The following is a 19,454-nucleotide window of genomic DNA, read 5'->3' as shown; positions in this document are numbered from 1 at the left end:
TGATCGGGCCCTTTCTCTTCTCCTGATGTGTGTCCTGGCTCTGGCCACTGGCTGACCCACCCCAATTAGGTGACTCTCATGTTAATATTGACACACAAAGGAACCAGCTGGCGACCTCTGAACTCATCCCACTTGGGATCACAGGCTGATTTTGGCCCCAGCCCTCAACTTTGAGAGCCGGACTCGTAATCTCCTTTGACACCAAAAAGAGTTGGCCTCACCCCGACCTTTGCTCCCTGCTTCACTGATTTCTGGTGTTTCCTGGGCCTGATGGGCGTCACGTTGCCCACGGCATGGATGTGGCCTGGAGTGAGTGGAGGGAGGCCTGGATGGACCAGTGCTTGGGAAAGGAGTAGGGAGGGACAGGGCAAGCGGAGGCCTTTGGCTCAAGAAAACACATCTGCGACCAGGTGCAGTGGCTCATGCCTTTAATCCCAGCACTTTGGGAGGCCTTGGTGGGAGGTTCGCTTGAGGCCAGTTCAAGATTAGCCAGTGCGATGCAGCAAAATCCTGTCTCTCAAAAAAAAAAAAAAAAAATTAATAAGCTTGGCGTGGCAGTGCACAACTATAGTTCCAGCTACTCAAAAGTGAAAGGTGGGAGGATGGCTTGAGGTCAGGACCCCAATTTCTTTTCTTTTTTTTTTTCCTTTTTGAGACAGAGGCAAGACCCCAATTTCTACAAAAATAAAATAATTAGCCAAGTGTGGTGGCACAAACCTGTAGTCCTAGCTACTCGGGAGGCTGAGGTGGAAGGATCACTGAGTCCAGGAATTCAAGTTTGCAGTGAGCTATGATGGCACCACCGCACTCCAGCCTGGGCGACAGAGTGAGACTTTGTTTCTATATAAATAGATAAATCAAGCTCACCTGTAGAGGATGGTTCCATGGGGACAGATTGCCAGACAGGGAGCCCCGTCAGGAGGACAACAGTCCACGAGGAGATGGTAGTGAGTGCACCCGAGTGCTGGCAAGAAATGGAGCCAGCAGGAGAGTCACCGGGAAGGTGGAATGTACAGGGCCCCAACCATTAGCCTGAGGGGTGTAGGGAGGAGATTCTCTAGGGAGGAGGTCTCTTCTCAAATGTACTCAACAAAGGGTTTTGTCCTCTGTTGCTCTGGGATTACAAGGAAGGAATACAGATGCCTCGCTCAGTGCTCCCCAACCCCCTGCCACCGCCGTGGGTGGTCTGCATGAGAAATGGCCCTTGTGCCTCTTCCCCAACACCAGCACCAGCCCTGTGCCTCGATCCCAAAACCAGCCTCAGCCCTACCTACCCCAACACTGAGCCCGGGAAACAGACCCAAAACCGGGTGATACCTGAGAGGAGTTACCATGGCAACAGACGTGCTGGCACAGACATAGGGAGTTTTGCTGACCATCCCCAGCCCGCTGGCAGCCCCTATAGAGGAGTGCATGAACCATAAACTGTCCTTGCAGCTGGCCCTGGGGACTTGGCACTGGACATCCCGCCAAAGGAGAGGTCTCCTACAGACTAGTCACTAGACACAGAGCTCCAGGCCAGCCTCCTGATGGAGCTCTCTGGCTCTTTCCAGCTTTCTCTACATGACACCTTTGATTACAGCCCCTCTGGGAGACGGTCTGCTTCCATTTTCTCCTCGGGGCTGTCTCCCTGCTGCACTGTTGATGGACGATGAGCTTCTGAGCCTCCTTTTTGTGATGGGCCTGGAGCTCACAGGTGCGGTGGGGGAGGATGAAGGAAGGGTCGAAAGAACTGAGGTTGGGGTGAGGCCTTTGGAGCCAGACCTGCCTGAATTTGACTCTGGCTCTGTCACTCACTGGCTGTGTGGCCTTGGGCCAGTTACTTAATGTCTCTGAGCCTCCTTTCATCATCTGCAAACTGGTAGTGATTACAGTAGCACTGACCTTATTAGGTTGTGGTGAGGATTAAATGAGATAATACATGATAAATCTTAGGACAGGGCCTGGCAGAATATAAACACTTAATGTCCATAACCTCTTACCTTCACTAAAATCACCCCATTCCTAGGAAGAGAGGAACACCTTTTTGGCCATGAGAATTCAGAGGGTTAAGTAAAAGTGTAAAAGAGTGAACAAGTGAGAATTGAGAGTTTTGGGAATTAGAAAGAAAGGTGCCTTCTTTTTTTCTTTTCCTTTTTTTTTTTTTCAGACGGAGTTTCGCTCTTGTTGTCCAGGTTGGAGTGCAATGGCACCATCTCGGCTCACTGCAACCTCCGCCTCCCAGGTTCAAGCGATTCTCCTGCCTCAGCCTCCCAAGAAGTTGAGATTACAGGCACCCGCCACCACGCCCAGCTAATTTTTTGTATTTTTAGTAAAGACAGGGTTTCACCATGTTGGCCAGGCTGGTCTTGAACTCCCGACCTCAGATGATCCGCCCGCCTCAGCCTCCCAAAGTGCTGGGATTACAGGCGTGAGCCACTATGCCCAGCTGAAGGGTGCTTTCTTAATATACTCTGCACTAGACAGTAAGTTTTCAGGGAGCAGAAAGCAAAGTAAAAGTCTGTCTGATTTCCCCCAATCCTTCCAACACCTGGCACAGGACTAGGCACAAGGTTTTATTTCCACAGTCTGAAAATGCCATCCGTTATAAGAGGCAGCATCCATTTAATTAGAGCATTTCTCTTTCTTTTTCTTTTTTAAGATGGAGTCTCGCTCTGCCACCCAGGCTGGAGTGCAGTGGTGTGATCTCAGCTCACTGCAACTTCCACCTCCCAAGTTTAAGTGATTCTTGTGCCTTGGCCTCTTGGGTAGCTGGGACTATAGGCACGCACCACCATGCCCAGCTAATTTTTATATTATTAGTAGAGACAGGGTTTTGCCATGTTGGCCAGGCTGATCTCGAACTCCTGACCTCAAGTGATTTGCCTGCCTCAGCCTTCTGAAGTGCCGGATCAAATAAAAATGGGCATTATATATGTACTAGATCCCAGTTTCAAAATGTTAAAAAGAAAAACAAGTTCATCTTAAAGCTGGAGAAATAAAATAATAGGTCATTAATAAATGGTAATTGACTATGTGAATGAATGATTGCAGGAAATGACAATACAGTAGAATGTAGTCAAATACTCACTATGCTCACTACACTCACCAATACTGGAAGAGTTAGAAAAGGGATCCACCATAACAAGCGGAGTGCATCCGGGAAGACTTCCTGGAAGAGGCAGCCTGTGAGTGGGAATAAGAAAAAACTAAGTTATCTGACTTGGGGAGAGGAAGAAACGGTGGTTGGGCATAAGGGGCAGAGTCTTGATAAATTAGGAGGCTGTGTGACCACCATCATCCCCCTCCTTAGATAATGGAGAATGTCAGAATTATCCAGGGAGGTGACTTCTACGTCAGCTCAGAGAAGCCAGGACCAGATCAGACATGAGTCCCAGGGCATGGGCCTGCACCAGGATAGGCCCACAGGGGGCTTAAGGCACTGGAGGCAAAGCAGCCTGGGTTCAAATCCCGGCTGCTTCTTAGCTGGGCAACTCTGGACTGGTTACTTGGCGTCTGTGGGCATCAGATCCCTCCTCACCCAAGAAGTAGGGCAGACGACAGGGCTCTGAGGTCAGGCATGTGCAGAATCTGGTGTATGGAAGGTGCTTCATAAATATTAAATTTATAATGGGATATGGTTTCTTTCTTTTTTTTTTTTTTTTTTGGAAAAGTTTTGAAAGGTAAAGGCCATTAGCTTGGAGGCAGAAGACAGACCTCCCTGACTGCTGAATTCTTCCCGGCCTGAAATTGGAGCATTCCAAGCTCGTCAGATGAGTCATAAGCCGCCAAGAGTGTGAGCCTCTGGGTGAGTATGAGTAGAACCAGCTACTTCTTTTGCGGGGCTCAGTGCAAAATGCAAATGAGGGGTCGGCGCTAAATACGAGAATGTGCCCATCGAGCTGCTTCTGTGGCCTCGCGCCTCGCAGCAGTCACAGAGCCCTCAGCTGGAATCCTGGCAAACACTGTGGGCACTCCCATGGTCTGGGATGTGCTTAATCCGAACACAGCACTGTGGAGTAGGTGCTATTGTTATCCTCATATTACAGATGGGGAAACTGAGGCACAGAAGGACGGACCACCAGCTGAGCCGCCAAAGGACAGGCAGCTGGTGGCGTGGCTTCTAAAAGGGAACCTATGCCCCCGGATCTGGAGGCATCTTAGCCCACTAGCCCCTTCTTTTAGGGTGAAATACACATTCTGCGAAATGGAGGCAGCTTGTAATGGGGGTGAAGCCAAATGCGAGAGGCCCAGGCAGCCGGATTTTCAATCCCAGTCCCCAGGGCACCTCCTTCCCACCGTACCCCGCTTCCTCCAGCAGGGAGCCCCCTCCCTCCAGCAGAACAGGGTCTGGCCTCGCCAACTTGCTACCGGGGCCGGGGGCCAAGAGTTAACGTCGGAAGGGAGCTCGGGAGAGTGTGAGAGCTAAAGGACATGTCAAATCAATCATATTTAAACAAAAGCCTCTCCCGCCCAAGGGCCCTTTTAAAAGCTGCTTATTTAATTAAAAGTCCCATTTTCCATATTTATGGCCCTTATTCAGTTAAATATTAACCGCTGGGGCCAGGGCTAGTGTGTGCTTTGTGAGCGGTGTGCGGGGAGGTTCATTACCGCGGCCAGGATTTATCAGACGGTGGCGCGGCCGCGGCGGATCAATGCGGCCTGCCCTGGACAAACATGCGGGGGGCGGCCGCGGGGGCCGGGTGGGGGCGGCGGGGCTCGAGGGCGCCTCCTCGCTCTCTGGCTGGGACTCGGCGACTCGGGGACGCCTTGTCTCCCTCGCTTCCACATGCCGTCCCTGGGGCTGAGTCGTACGCCCGGAGTGAGAGACAGAGAGACAGTGAGACCCAGAGAGAGAGACAGAGAAGCACAGAGAGAGATAGCGAGAGACCCAGAGACAGTGAGAGACCCAGAGAGAGACAGAGACAGTGAGACCCAGAGAGAGAGAGATACAGAGAGACAGTGAGAGATCCAGAGAGACAATGAGACCCTGAGAGAGGCCCAGAGGTAGATACAGAGAGATAGTGAGAGACCCAGAGACAGTGAGAGGCAGTGAGAGACACCAAGAGATACAGAAAGACAGTGAGAGACACAGAGAGACAGAGACAGGGAGTCACCCAGAGAGAGACACAGAGACAGTGAGAGACACAGAGACATCGACAGTGAGAGACACAGAGACAGAGACTGAGAGATCCAGAGAGACACTGAGAGACCCAGCGAGACAGAGATAGAGAGACACCCAGAGAGAGACACAGAGACAGTGAGAGACACAAAGACACAGAAAGTGAGAGATACAGAGAAACAGAGACTGAGAGACCTAGAAAGACAGTGAGAGACCCAGCGAGACAGAGACAGGAAGACACCAGAGAGAGAGACAGAGACAGTGAGAGACACAGAGAGATCTAGAGACACTCCCAGGGAGACAGAGACAGTGAGAAACCAGAGAGTCAGTGAGAGACGGCGGGTCATGTTTCTCCGTGTCTGGCTGTGTCTAGGTCGAGACCAGGTCCATACTTCTTAAAATCCAATGGGAAATGAAAATGTTAAAAAATTAATAAGAATTTCCTGTGCGTGGCTGCACAGGAGGCACACTCTGGGCCCTGGCAGCCTCTCTGTCTTACTATGTGTGCTGGGGTGGGGCTGCAGAGGTACCAGGCATGGGGTTAGAGGGGTGGAAGGCCCATAAGAGCCCACGTACTGCTCTTCCAGGCCCCATTCACTGGAGAGATAGGCAAAAAAAAAAAAACAGGGAAAGGGGGGAATCTGGCATGTGTTAAGGATTTGACCCCACTCAGCTGCGGGGACGGGGGAAGAAAGAAAACAGCCTCAGAAGAGGGCTAGATCCAAGCAGAGGTGCTCACGGCTGCAAAACATGGATCACACGCAGAGATTTATCCAGGGCTTCCCTGCTCCAGGCACCAGTGCTGGCTAGTGTTAACTCACGTCATCCTCACTTCCATCCTACATAGGTCGTACGCTTTTGTTCCCCATTTTACAGATGGGAAAACTGAGGTTCCGGACAAGTAGGGAGTGATCCTAGGGTCACTCAACCAGAGAGGGGCAGACCCAGGCTGTCTGCTCCTCATCACACAGTAGAAATCACCAGAGTTGCTCAGACCCAGCTGGGCACCATCCTTGCCCTTTACAAGTTCCTGACCCTCCCTGAGCCTCAGTTTCCTCATCTGTGAAATAGGGGAATAAGATTTTTGGGGGACATTTTGAATCACGTTTTGTGGTTGCTCCATCCCAGGCCTTCCACCCCACACTGCTGCGCCTGACCACCGTAATTGATCCCTGAACTTGCTGATGTGACTCTCAGGGTGTCAGGGACAAAGCCGAATGCACTTCCCAGTCTTCTGAGTGCTCAAGGGGGCAGGGCTTTCTCTGTCCCTCACTGCAGGAAGCAGTGTGGTGAATGGAAAAGGTGCGCTGTAGAACCACAGACAGTCCCACCTTTGCCATTTACTGGTTCTGCAAACTTAGGCTGCCTCACATCACCACTCAGAGCCTCAGTTTCTCCAGCTGCAAAATGGGAATAATGATAGACCCTCCTCCTAGTTGTTCTGAGGATTCAATGACATAATTCTTGTAATGGCTTAGCAGTGTGTGGCACGCAGTGAGCATCATTGCCAGCCCTATAAGAGCCTGCAGGGGCTGCACAAATGCTGCCAGCCTGTGCCTCCAAGGTGCCATCTCTGAGGGGCAGTGGGGCTCCATCAGTTCCAGCCCTGAGACCTGGCCAGTCTCCTGAGTGGCCTGGCAGAGGGAAACTTCTGCTCCAGTGCCACCTCTGGCCCTCCTGTGACCATGGACCTGGAACATGCCACTGCCCCTCCTGGGGCCTCAGCTTACCCATCTGTGGAATGAGGGGGTCATTGGGTTTAGAAAAATCTCTTTGGGCTATTGCAGGGCCAATGCATCTCCGCAGCAGACAGGGTGAAGAATTTAACCTAAATGTGAAAATATCATTGAAATGTGCCCATTTACGCACAGGAAGGACTGTGCGACAACCAGGGCAAGTGCACAGCTCCTGAGAGCTGTCAGGTGCCAGCAGCCAGGCTGGGAAAGACATCTCCCATGTCACACACATGCATGCACACACATGGTCATAGGCACATGCACACAAAAAACACACATGCATGTACACACACATGCACACATGGGTATGGACACACACGAACACACATGCATGTACACAATGCACATGGGGCATGGGCACACTCGTGCATGCATATGAATACATGCATGGGCACTGGCCTGCGCACACATACATGCATACACACGCATGGACACACATCATACATGGCATGAGCGCACATTCACATGCACACATATACACACAGGCATGCTCTTGTGTGCATATACTCAGGCACATGCACACACACGGATATGCACACACACGTGCACACACACGGACATGCGCACACACACGTGCACCAACGGACATGCACACGGACATGCACACACACGGACATGCATACACACACGTGCACACACACGGACATGCACACACACACGTGCACACACACGGACATGCACACACACACACGGACATGCGCATACACACGTGCACACACACGGACATGTGCACACACGTGCACACACATGACATGCGCACACACATATGCACACACACGGACATGCGCACACACGTGCACACACGGACATGCACACACGGACATGCACACACACGTGCACACACACGGACATGCACACACGGACATGCACATGCACACACGGACATGCACACACACGTGCACACACGGACATGCGCACACACACGTGCACACACACAGACATGCACACACACATATGCACACACGGACATGCGCATACACACATATGCACACGGACATGCGCACACACACGTGCACACACACGGACATGCGCACACATACATGCACACATGCACAAGGGCATACACCTCATCACATCTTTTGCCCCATGCTCTGCTTCTCCGTTTGGATCCTGTTAAGAGCCCGGTGCCTGATTTCTCCCACCACTACCTCCTCCCCAAAAAGAAAAAAAAATCTGAAAAGCCAGATTAGAACTTCACATACGCATCGCTGGAAAAAATCTATGTCTCATTTTCGTATCTAGCAAAATAAAATGACAGCAGAGCACTCCAGCAAACCCCTAGAGGGGGGAGCGTGTCTGCTGAAGATGAGGGGTGGTGGCGGGGACGACACCTTTCCCAAAGGGAGGAGGCCCCAGGGCCAGAGGCACGGGAGGGGGCCTTGGGCCTGGTGAGAGGCTGGAGGATGAAATCGATCAGGCCATTTTGTCCTGGGGCTGGAGGAAGGCTGGGGGGTCCTGGGAAGAGTCTAGGGGGTTGAATGGAGGTTAGAAAGGCAGTGAGAGGGGGAGAGAGAGAGGAGGAATAAAATCCTGGGGATGGTGGTGTGAGTGAGGGAGCGGGAGAGAGAGAGGGAGAGACACCAGGTTATCAGAGAAGTGTGAAGACAATAATACAATCTGACATTTCTGAAACAAGACCCCCCGGTTGCCATGGCAACGTCTCATGTGGGAGCAGCTCCCAGGAGACGGCTCCGAGATGTACTATAAATGATGTTTGATTAGAATTTAAATCATTTAGGCAGAGAGAAGATAGGCCTTTTGTCAGCAAGGGGACCTGGGGGTGGGGAGGGAGGGGGGCCGGGGTTGTGGCGGCGGAGGGGGCACCGCTGGAGCCAGCCTGGGCGTGGAGAGCGGGATCGGAGGTCAGCCAGGGGGTTGATTACTTTTGCCCTCAGCTTCATTCCCGTTTACAGTAACCTTTCCGTGGTGGCCGGAGGGACTCAGAGGGCAGGAGAGGAGAGACCTAGGGGGGACGGGGGTGTGGGAAGGGAGTAAGGGAGAGCAGCAGAGCTGAAGGGAGAGATGCGGAGAGACAGAGAGGGACGGACAGAGCAGAGAGACACAAGCGGGAGAGAGAAGCAGGAAGAGAGAGAAGGAGAGGGAAAGGAGAGGAAGAGAGACAGACACAGATGGGCAGAAACGATGAGAGGGACGGAAAGAAGAGAGACCAGGAAATGGACTGAGAGACACGGATAGATGGTACAGAGACAGAGAGAGACTGAGAGACACAAAGGCGGAGACCTGGAGTGAAAACAAGGACTCTTGTGTCCACCCACCCACAATCATTTTCCAGCCTCTGAAAAATGCATCAGGAATGTGGGTGCCCATGCTGAGTCGTGAACTTAGAAAAAGCTCTGCCTCCACCTCCCACGTTGGTCCCCATCCACGGGGAGATTCCTTTGCCCTGGAGTTCCTGGGGAGGGGTTAGTGACCCTGGAAAAGAGGCGCCATGGGCTTCTGGTCCTAAGGAAAATGGGCCAATTTTACTGAGCTGCCCTGTAAAATCTTAGACAAACCACCTCGCTGTTCTGAGCCTCAGTTTCCCCATCTGTAACACAAAAAGTGTTATAGATGGAGAGTCAGATCAGCCTATGGGCAATGAGCCCCCTGTTCCCCATTCAGTTTTTATTTTTAGTTGCATTAATTGCCAGCATTTAAAAGTTGGGAGAGTTTGCAAAAAATGTTTAATTTCTGGGTTCTTAAAAAAATAGGAAAATCTATGCATGCTGGGCCTGTATTTCCGCATGGCAGCCATGTGCTGGAAAGGAGGAGTAGTCCCCATGTTTAAGCAGAGTATGAGGTCTCCAGTTTACCACAGTTTCCACCATTCCCTATTGTCTTACACCCAGCTACTTTTCACACCTTCATGGTGACTGCCTGCCCTCTGTAGGAATTTGTGGGTTTTTGTTTGTTTGTTTTTTGGAGACAGAGTCTCACTTTGTCACACAGGCTGGAGTATGGTGGTGTGATCACAGCTCACTGCAGCCTCGACCTCCCTCCTGGGCTTAAGTAATCCTCCCACCTCAGCCTCCTGAGTAGCTGGAAGTATAGGAATGTACCATCACACCCGACTAATTTTTGTATTTTTTGTAGAGATGGGCTTTCAGCATGTTGCCCAAGCCAGTCTCCAACTCCTGGGCTTAAGCGATCCTCTTGCCTCAGCCTTCCAAAGTGCTGGTGAACTTTCAAACTCTGCAGTAAACTCCAGGATCCTTATGGCTCTAGCAGTCTATTAACATATGGATTGTAGACCTCATACCTCAGTCACCATGGTTTTGGGCACCCAGGATAATAGAGTTCATGGGGCTAATCACAGAGTCAGAGTGAACTATACGGCCATCCTCATACTGTCAGAGCTCAATAAATGTTTAATTAATTAATTAATACAGGAAGGTGAGCCAAAATGATTAGGGAGACTGAAATGAGAACCATGATGGGAAATGGGTAGCTTTTTGAGAAAATGGACTTGTACCACTGGGCACTGAGGATAAAAGTGACCTGCTTGGGAGACGCCCAGAAAGCAGATGGGAGGGAGTTTGTAAGGAGGGAAAGAGCTGCTTTCAAAGAGGCCATCTTGAAGTTCTCTATCTTGGCGCCTTCCTCATGCCCACCAGGACACTTGTCACAATCTGGAAGTTTGTTGTTTGTGTACTGGCCTGTGTGTGTGGTCTCTCCTCCCTGAGGAGACTGTGAACTCCATGAGGATAGAAACTACATCTGGCACAGTCAGTGCGGTAGCCCCAGCACCCAGTATATAGTAGCTGCTTAGGAAACTCTGGATGAGTAAATGACGGAATGAGTCCCCTTTTCACATAATTCTCCCATTTTTGCTCTGAGTATTTTAAAGCTATCTGAGCCCCGACCTCATACTTTATTTATTATTATTGTTATTATTATTATTAAGAGAGGTTTCGCTTTGTTGCCCGGGCTGCAGTGCAGTGGCGTGATTATGGCCCATTGCAGCCTCGACCTCCCAGGCTCAAGCAATCCTCCTACCTCAACCTCCTGAGTAGCTGGGACTACAGACGTACACCACCATGCCTGGCTAATTTTTTATTTTATTTTTTGTAAAGGTGGGGTCTCATCATGTTGCCCAGGCTGGTCTCAAACTCCTGAGCTCAAGGGATCCTCTCGCCTCCGCCTCCCAAAGTGCCGGGATTACAGACGTGAGCTACTGCGCCCGGCCCCTCATGCTGTATTATTAAATGCAAGCAGCTTGCTTTTATGTTTTGTTCATTTAAGGGAGCACTTCCCTTACTAGGGGTGGCAATGATGTGACCCTAGGCTAGTAAGAGGCACTTAATGTCTCTGAACTTCAATTTCCTCACCTTTAAAGTAGGGCTAATACCTTCATTCTGAGAATGTTCTAAAATTTAGGCCACAGGTCTATAACAGTGTCTGGCATGGAATAGGTGCTCAATAAGTAGAAGCAATTTTCATGGTTGTAGACACTAGTAATCTACTAGCATGTGGTAGTCATATAAGTAATAAGAAGACCTAATGGAAGAGGCAAATCTTGGGGTGATGTGGATATAGGGTGGAGATAGGGAAGAATTTGGAATCCCTTTAGTAACATTTCTCTTAGGCAGAGCTGTGTTCCCAAGAGTATTTTCCTTTCTCAATTTTAGGATTTTGAAGCTTTGCTATTGAGGAGGATGGTGGATTCATCCTCCACCGTCACTGTCTTACATTTCTGGAGGTCAAAAGCCTGACATGGGACTCGCTGTGCTAAAAATCAAGAACTGCACCCTTAGAGGCTTAGGGGAGACTTGTTTCCTTGCCTTTTCCAGTTTCTAGAAGCTGCCCTTAATCCTTGGCTCATGGTCCCTTCCTTCATCTTCAAAGCAAGCAATGTTTGGGCTGAGTCTTTCTCCCATTGCCATCTCTGCTTGTCCCTCTCTCATCCCCTCCCTTCCACTTATCAGAGCTCTCGTGGTTACACAGGGCCCACTAGATAGCCCAAAATGGTCTTCCTGTTTTAAGGTCAGCTGGTTAGCTAACTTCATTTCATCTGCACTCTTAATACCCTTTGGCATGTAACCGAACATTTCACAGGCTCTGGAGATTAGGAAATGGGTAGCTTTAGAGGTCATCATTCTGCCTACCACATCGCCCCTGAGTTCAGCCCCTCGTGACAGTGAACGACAGTGGATGCTGTTGCAGTCTTCTGGTCTTCAGTAGACAATTCTGGAAAGCATTCTCTACACCCCTCAACAGGTTTCAGAGATTGAGTCTTTGTTATCTGTAATGGCACTTTTACATTGACGTTCCTCCTTCTCTGACTTACTCTCCCTCATCCCTCACTCCTGCTTCCAGAGATCACTGGTCAAATAAGTTATCTGCGCCCAAGTCCTTGTCTTAAGTTCTGCTTTCAGGAGAACCCAAACTAAAACAGTTCTGGCCAGGTGCGGTGGCTCATGCCTGTAATCCCAACACTTTGGGAAGCCAAGGTGGGCGGATCACTTGAGGTTAGGAGTTCAAGACCAGCCTGGCCAATATGGTGAAACCCCATCTTGACAAAAAAGCTGGGCATGGTGGTGGGCGCCTGTAATCTCAGCTAAGGAGACTGAGGCAGGAGAATCACTTGAACCTGGGAGGCGGAAGTTGCAGTGAGCCGAGACCACACCACTGCACTCCAGTCTGGGTGATGGAGTAAAACTCTGTCTCAAAAACATAAAATAAAATAAATGGGTCTTCATAAACGTTGGCTATTACATTGGTCAAGCTGGATGTGATAGACACCTGGCACAAAGTGGCTTAAGCAAAAAGCAATTTATGTTCTCATTGACTGAAAAGTTAATGGTTATATCTGGGACTTCAGGCACAGCTGGATCCAGGTCCTCAAACAATGGCCTCAAGAGTTTGTCTTTTTTGAAACCTCACTTGTACTTTCCTCTGTGTTGGCTTCAGCCTCAGGCACCCTCTCCCCATACATTGGCAACAATGGTCGCCAGCTGCTCAGCCACTGACCACAGCAAAAATGAGAGTGACTTTTACCCGATAGTGCCAGGAAAGGCACAGGCATCCTTGCTCCTTAGTTCTGATTGGCTCATCTTGGGGCACATGCCCGTGCCTGGACCAGTCACTATGGGAGAGGGGATGTGGCACTGTCATTGGCCTTGGGTCACCTGCCTCTCCCACAAGTTGGGGGTGGAGTCAGCTACATCAAGGCCACCTGGCCTGAGAGGGAGCAAGTTGCGGTTCCCCTAAAAAAACTGGAGTGCTTCTCACATAACAAGGAGTCAAGTACAAGTCACAGACGTCCTTTACAAGTGAGATCATCGTGTACTGTTAATTTTAGGTAAATCTCTCGCAAGGATGGGAGACAAGATGCCGCCCAGCAGGTGGAGGCCTGGAGCTGGGAGGAGGGGAAGCCAGGCATTGTGCCAGTCATCAGTGCCAACCGGTCCTGGCTGCAGGGAATTCTTGGGATCAGAAATCTACAGTCTGAGAACTTCTCTATAATTTTGCAATTTCTGTTTTCTTTGCTACAAAGCAGAGAGAAAGCCAAAAGAAAATAAAGTTCCTCTCAAAAACGCCAGGCTGTCTGTGCCGGATAAAATGGCATGTGAAGAGTGAAAGAGCCTTTTGTTGAGGCTTGGGGAGAAAGAAAAAGGGGCTGAGAGCAAGGGAAATGTATGGGAAGCCCCCCTCCCCCACCTGGGGAAGAGGCAAAACAGAGATGGGAGGGAGAAGAGAGTTCCTCCTGCATGAGCTGAGCCCAGGGAAGGTTTGAGTGTCTGATCGTCAGGGATCACACAGACCCAGATGTGACTCTCTCCTGCCACTTTCTAGTGGTGTGGCCTTGGGTATGTTTTAGAAACTCTCTGAGCCTCAGTTTTCCCATCTGTAAAATGGGGCTGGTAATAGTACTTCCTCATATGACTTAGGTGAAGATTAAATGAAATAACATATACAAAGCCATTAGCCTAATGTGCTTGGCATGTGATAAGGGTTCAAGAATTAATAGTAACTGTTATTAGGATTGCTGTTTTTACTCTGATTCCTTATACCTGTCAATAGTCAGGGTCACCTGTCTCAAGGAAAACGGGTTCCCAGCTTGCTTTTAATCAGAAGGCTGGAAGTGCAGCGGGCACAGAGACCTAGTATTCCGTGTTCGTCTCCCGTTACTGCTGTCACAAATTACCATGAACCTGGTAGCTTACAATAACAAACATTTATTCTCTTACAGTTTTGAAGGTCAGAAGTCCTGAGACTGGGCATAGTGGTGCATGCCTGTGGTCCCAGTTACTTGGGAGGCTGAGGCAGGAGGATCGCTTGAATCCAGGAGTTTGAGGCTAGCTTCGGCAATATAGCCAAGGGTCATATCCACACCAAAAGATTCACCCAGCCAACTCACAGAGTCACAAACAAAATCAATCATTGTTGTGAGTTTTGATAGAGTTTTTTTTTTTAAGACCCTATCTCTGAAAAAAAAAAAAAAAAGTCCCAAAATCAAGGCATTGGTAGGGCTACATTCCTCCTGGAGGCTCTAGGAGCCTGTTTCTTTGCCTTTTCCAGCTTGTAGAGGCCACCTACATTCCTTGGCCTGTAGCTCCTTCTTCCTTCTTCAAGGTCAGCTGTGTAGCATCTTCCAGTCTCTCTCTCTGCGTCCATTATCACATCTCCTTCTCTGACTCTGCCTCCCTCTTATAAAGATCCCTGTGGCAACATTGGACTCACCCAGATAATCCAGGATCATTTCCCCAGCTCAAGATCTTTAACTGAATTGCACCCACAAAATCCCTTTTGCCATGGAAGGTCACATAGTCAAAGGTTCTGTAGATTAGGATGTGGACATTTGGGGTGGGGCATTATTTAGTGTGGCACCTGTGCTAAGCCCAGACAACAGGAAGGCACATAAGCTGAGTTGGCTTTGGGTCAGTTGGTGTTTATGACACAGCAACCCACCCCCAAATTTAGGACTCAGAACAACAATTGATTTTGTCTGTGACTCTGTGAGTTGGCTGGGTGACACTTTTGGTGTGGGCTGGCTCTGCTGGTCTTGGCCAGTCTTGCTCATGTGTCTGCAGGCAGCTGGTAGGTTGAACATTGGCTGAATGATCTAGGCCTCACTCCCATGTCTGGCGGCTGGCTGGCTGTCCACAGGGATAGGGGTCTCTCATCATCCAACAGGCTGGCGCAGGCTTCCTTGCTTGTAGGCATCAGGTTCCAAGAGCAGAAGCTACAAGGCCACTTAAGGCTGAGGCTTGAAATGGGCACACCATTACTTCCCCTGCATTCTAGGAGACAAAGCAAGACACAGAGCCAGGTCAGGTTCAAGGACTGGGGAAACAGATTCTACCTCCTGATAGGAAGAGCTCCTAGATATCATGGCCATTTCTGACAGGGCCAGTGCTGGGCACTGTGCTAAGCGCTTTCATTACGCTATCTCATTCCATCCTCATAGTAACCCTTTGAGATGATAAGCACTATTTAAAGGTCCCCAACTTATAGATGGAAACACTAAAGCTCACAGAGATGCAGCCACTTGCCTAAGGTCGAACAGCTAGTGAGTGGCAGAGTGGGGACTTAGCCCTTATGTCATGAGCCACAATAGACCCTTCTTGCAAAAGACATGCATTTTGAGATGGCTGACCAGCATTAGAGAGGCTGACTAGAGGGGAAACGTGGGTCTCACTTGATACCATTGCCCAAGCACTGAACTCACCAGTTCTGCTGCTAACCCCAGCGTGGCTTCCCAGGCCCCATCTCCTGGGAGGCTGAGTGGATTCCCAGCAGGGCATCTTTTTTGAGGAGCTGGAAGCCCTTCTCTCACCCATTCAGGAATCTGGAAATGGGCCTATCACTTATTGCTCCTTTTCCACCTATGCAGGAAAGGGAGGAAGGACAGCTGGCTGGGGTGGAGGTGCCCAAACCTGTCACTTTCCCCGTGAGTCTGACCTTTTTGTCCCATCGCCTCTACACCTACGTGGGTCCAAGCCCCCACTGCTTCTAACCTGGATGACACTAGAGCCTCCTCCCTGTTCTCCCTGCTTCCATCTGGCTTTACTGCCCTCCACATCCATTTCCCACTTGGTGGCCAGGGTGAGCCTCTGACAACCTAAGTCAGATCCTATTGCTCCTTCCACAGCTCCCATCTCACTCAGGCTAAAACCAAGCACCTACCAGATCCTGCCTGCGACCTCTCTGATCTCCCCTGACCCTACCACCCCGGCCTGGGCGCCCCAGGTACCCACCCACTCAGGGACTCCAGCCTGCTGTCCCTGGCCTGGAACATTCCACCTCTATGACTCACTCCTTTAGTTCATGCCAGTGGCTTCTCAAATGTCACTTTGCCCCAGCCAGGCATGGTGGCTCACACCTTTAATCCCAGCACTTTGGGAGGCTGAGATGGAAAGATTACCTTGAGGCCAGGAATTCAAGACCATCCTGGGCAACATAGCAAGACCCCTGTCTCTACAAATGTCCCTTTGCAGGGAGGTGGGGTTTTTCCCTCCCCCTCCCCTCCCCTCCCCTCCTCTCCTTTTTTTGCATCTAAAATAGTGACCCTTACCGTTCTTGTCTGGCCTTTTATTCTGTTTTGCTCTTCCTGCATAGCATGTCCTCCTATATATGATTTTGTGTGTCGATGTATTTATTTACCAGCCGCCGCCTCCAACAGACTGTCACCTCCACCAGGGCAGGAATTCTTTTTCTACCTATTCTCTGCTGTGTTCCCAGTGCTAAGGCAGTGCCTGGTGTTGGCACATAGTAGTTGCTCAGTAAATACGCTTTGTGCTGATAAATGAATGAGCAAAAGAGTGAATGAATGGCAGGAACCCCCGGACCCCTTGCTCTCTGGGGGTACTGGGCACAGGAGGAGCCTGATGGGAGCTGAGAGCCGAGAGGGCCCTCATGGCACAGGTAGTTCTTACCTGGATTCCCCATGGATTGAGGCACCAACAGGAGAGAGGGTGGCCAGCTCCGTGAAGTCACTGGGTGCCCTCACCGGTTCTCCTTACAGCATCCCCTCCCCCACCTCCTTGGACATTCATTCTTCCATTGCTGCCCACTGCTCATTAAGCAGGATCTGCTCTGTCTCTTGAATCTTCTCTGAAACAGGCTTCTCCCAGCTTGTAGGAGAAATGCCTTGCAGGTGAAGATGGTGAGGAGGTTGGCCCTGTAATAGCCCAGCCCCTTGAAGAGACAAACGGGGAGGAGCGTCATTCAGGTGCTTCTCTGGGAAATGAACCAGGTAGGCCTCTCTCTGAGGGGCAGTGCTGACCACTCAGAGGTGGCAGTGCCTGTGGAGAAAAGGGAGAAGGAGTCCTGAATCTGGGCCCTGCAATCGCCTGTGCATTTGGCCTCAGGGGAGTTGCTTAAACACTCTGTGCCTCGGTTTCCTCATCTGCAGAGTAGGCATCACGCTATCTAACTCACAATGTACAATGTACACCATGGCTTGCAGCTTCCAGTGCCTGCAGGGGCTGGGCAAGTGGGAAGACATGTGAAAAGCGTTGAGGGATGGGCACCATGTGAGCCCCAGCCCCTGTATGGGGGTGGCCACTATTCAGTCTTTACCATGCAGGAAGAGGGGCTCAGAAAGGCCAACTGTGCTGATTTTGCTTAAACCAGATTTTGCTTAAAGGTGAAATTTTCTTATTTTTAAAAATGATGGCACATTCAGATTAAAAGCATTAAAAGGGATACATGAAATCTGATAACAAGTTTGCAACCTGTGTTTCAGCCCAGATATAGAGCAGAAACTGAGGCAAAGAGAATAGGAGCTGGTCACCTAGAAAGATAGAGGTAGAAGCATTTGTCAAGGGAGGGCAAGGGACAGACAACCCCGATCCACTTTTGTTTTGGGGAACCAGAAGGCTGTGGCTGCCTTTAGAACTGGTTAATACTGAAACACAGAGACCTCCTTCTTTCCTCCTCTCTCCCATGACGAGGCATGGTGTCTTAGTCCACGTGGGCTGCTGTAGCAAAAATACCATAGGCTGGTTGGCTTATAAACAAGAGAAATTTATTGCTCTTAGTTCTGGAGGCTGGAAAGTCCAAGATCAAGATGGCAGCAGATTAGGTATCTGGTGAGGACTTGTCTCCTGGTTCATAGATGGCACCTTCTAGCTGTGTCCTCACATGGTGGTAGGGGTAAGGGATTTTTCAAGGGTCTCTTTCATAAGGGCACTAATGCCATTCATGAGGGCTCCACCCTCATGACGTAACCACCCCCCAAAGGCCCCACCTCCTAATACCATCACATTAAAGGCAAGGAATTTTGGGGGGACACAAACATTAGACCACAGCAGATGGCATGGATGGGATTGAGGGAGAGAATGTGTCAGAGCCGACATAGAAGTTTCCATTCTCTTTTTTGTCCCCCTACTTGGTGACTAAACAACATTTCTCCAATCTGGTTGGGGTGGGAATCTGGTGGATGGGGTAGGTAGGAGTGAGGTCTTCCAGCCTGGCTTGACGTCCTTTTTCCACGATAATGTTCATCTTAAAATAACCTACTTCAATGAACATTCAGCCAAAAGACAAAAGGAAAGTATTGCTAGGTAGTGTGCAGCCACTCTGTCATAGTCTTTTTTTTTTAAATGAACACAAATTCCTTGACTGTCTTCTTGCTGAGAGATGAGGTCTATGTCCCCCTCCTCCCCCCACTTGAATCTGGATGAGCTTGTGACTCACTTATAACCAAGAATATGGAAGAAGTGATGCTGTGTGATCTCCTCATGCCTGGAGCCTTTGAGCCTCTCTCTGAGAAGTCCAGCGCCCCTGAGCCCACCATGCTGAAGAAGCCACTTGGAGAAGCCCCTGTTGACAGAGAGCCAGCATCACCTGCCAGTCACCAGAAGTGAGCCATCTCAGACATCCAGCCCAGCTGAGCCTTCAACTGACTGCTGCCCCAACCAACATGTGAACTGCAACCGCATGAGAGACCCTCAAGTGAGAACCGCCCAGCTGAGCCTTTCCCAAGTTCCTGGCCCACAAAACCCAGAACAAATTAAAATGAGTGTTTTAAGCCATTAAGGAGCAGGGTAATTTTTTACACAGCAACAGTAACCAGGACATATTCCCAAACCTAACTAGGAGGAAATTTCCTCTTGATAAAAATGCTGATTTTTTTATTCATCCTAGACCTTCATAAGTCAGAATCACCTGTGGATAAGGTGTAAGAATCTGCATTTTTTTTTTAAGACAAGCTCTCCTACCCCAGGTGATTCACATGCACAGCCAGCTTTGGAAATTTAAGACCTTGGAAGAGAGTCACATTGCCTCTCTGAGTCTCAGCTTCCTTGTCTGTGAATTGGGGAGGAGTGAGGGTTGGTGTGAGTATCAAAGAAGAAGTTGCAGGTAAAGTCTTTAGGGCCAGCCAGGCGTGGTGGCTCTCACCTGTAATCCCAGCACTTTGGGAGGCCAAGGCAGGTGGATCATGAGGTCAGGAGTTCAGCCTGGCCAATATGATGAAACACTGTCTCTACTCAAAATACAAAAAAAATTAGCCAGGCATGGTGGCAGGCGCCTGTAGTCCCAGCTACTCAGGAGGCTGAGGCAGGAGAATTGCTTGAGCCCAGGAAGCGGAGGTTGCAGTGAGCCGAGATCACGCCACTGCACTCCAGCCTGGGCGACAGAGCAAGACTCTGAAAAAAAAAAAAAGTCTT

The 19,454-nt window shown here is 50.0% G+C and overlaps 1 long non-coding RNA gene across 1 annotated transcript in view; it reads left to right on the top strand.

Moving 5' to 3' along the window:
• The window catches only part of LOC129010068 (uncharacterized), a 28,810-nt gene that overhangs the window by 2,917 nt on the left and 6,439 nt on the right, over window positions 1–19,454 (top strand). Inside the window, exon 2 of the long non-coding RNA XR_008492917.1 lies at window positions 3,654–3,787. This is a non-coding gene — a long non-coding RNA (uncharacterized LOC129010068). The remainder of the gene's footprint in view (window positions 1–3,653; window positions 3,788–19,454) is intronic.

The sequence above is a fragment of the Pongo pygmaeus genome, chromosome 10, assembly GCF_028885625.2.
Source record: "Pongo pygmaeus isolate AG05252 chromosome 10, NHGRI_mPonPyg2-v2.0_pri, whole genome shotgun sequence".
Classification (NCBI taxonomy): Eukaryota; Metazoa; Chordata; class Mammalia; order Primates; family Hominidae; genus Pongo; species Pongo pygmaeus.
The sequence above is the reverse complement of the archived record's forward strand: the minus strand, read 5'-3'. Positions and strand labels throughout refer to the sequence as shown.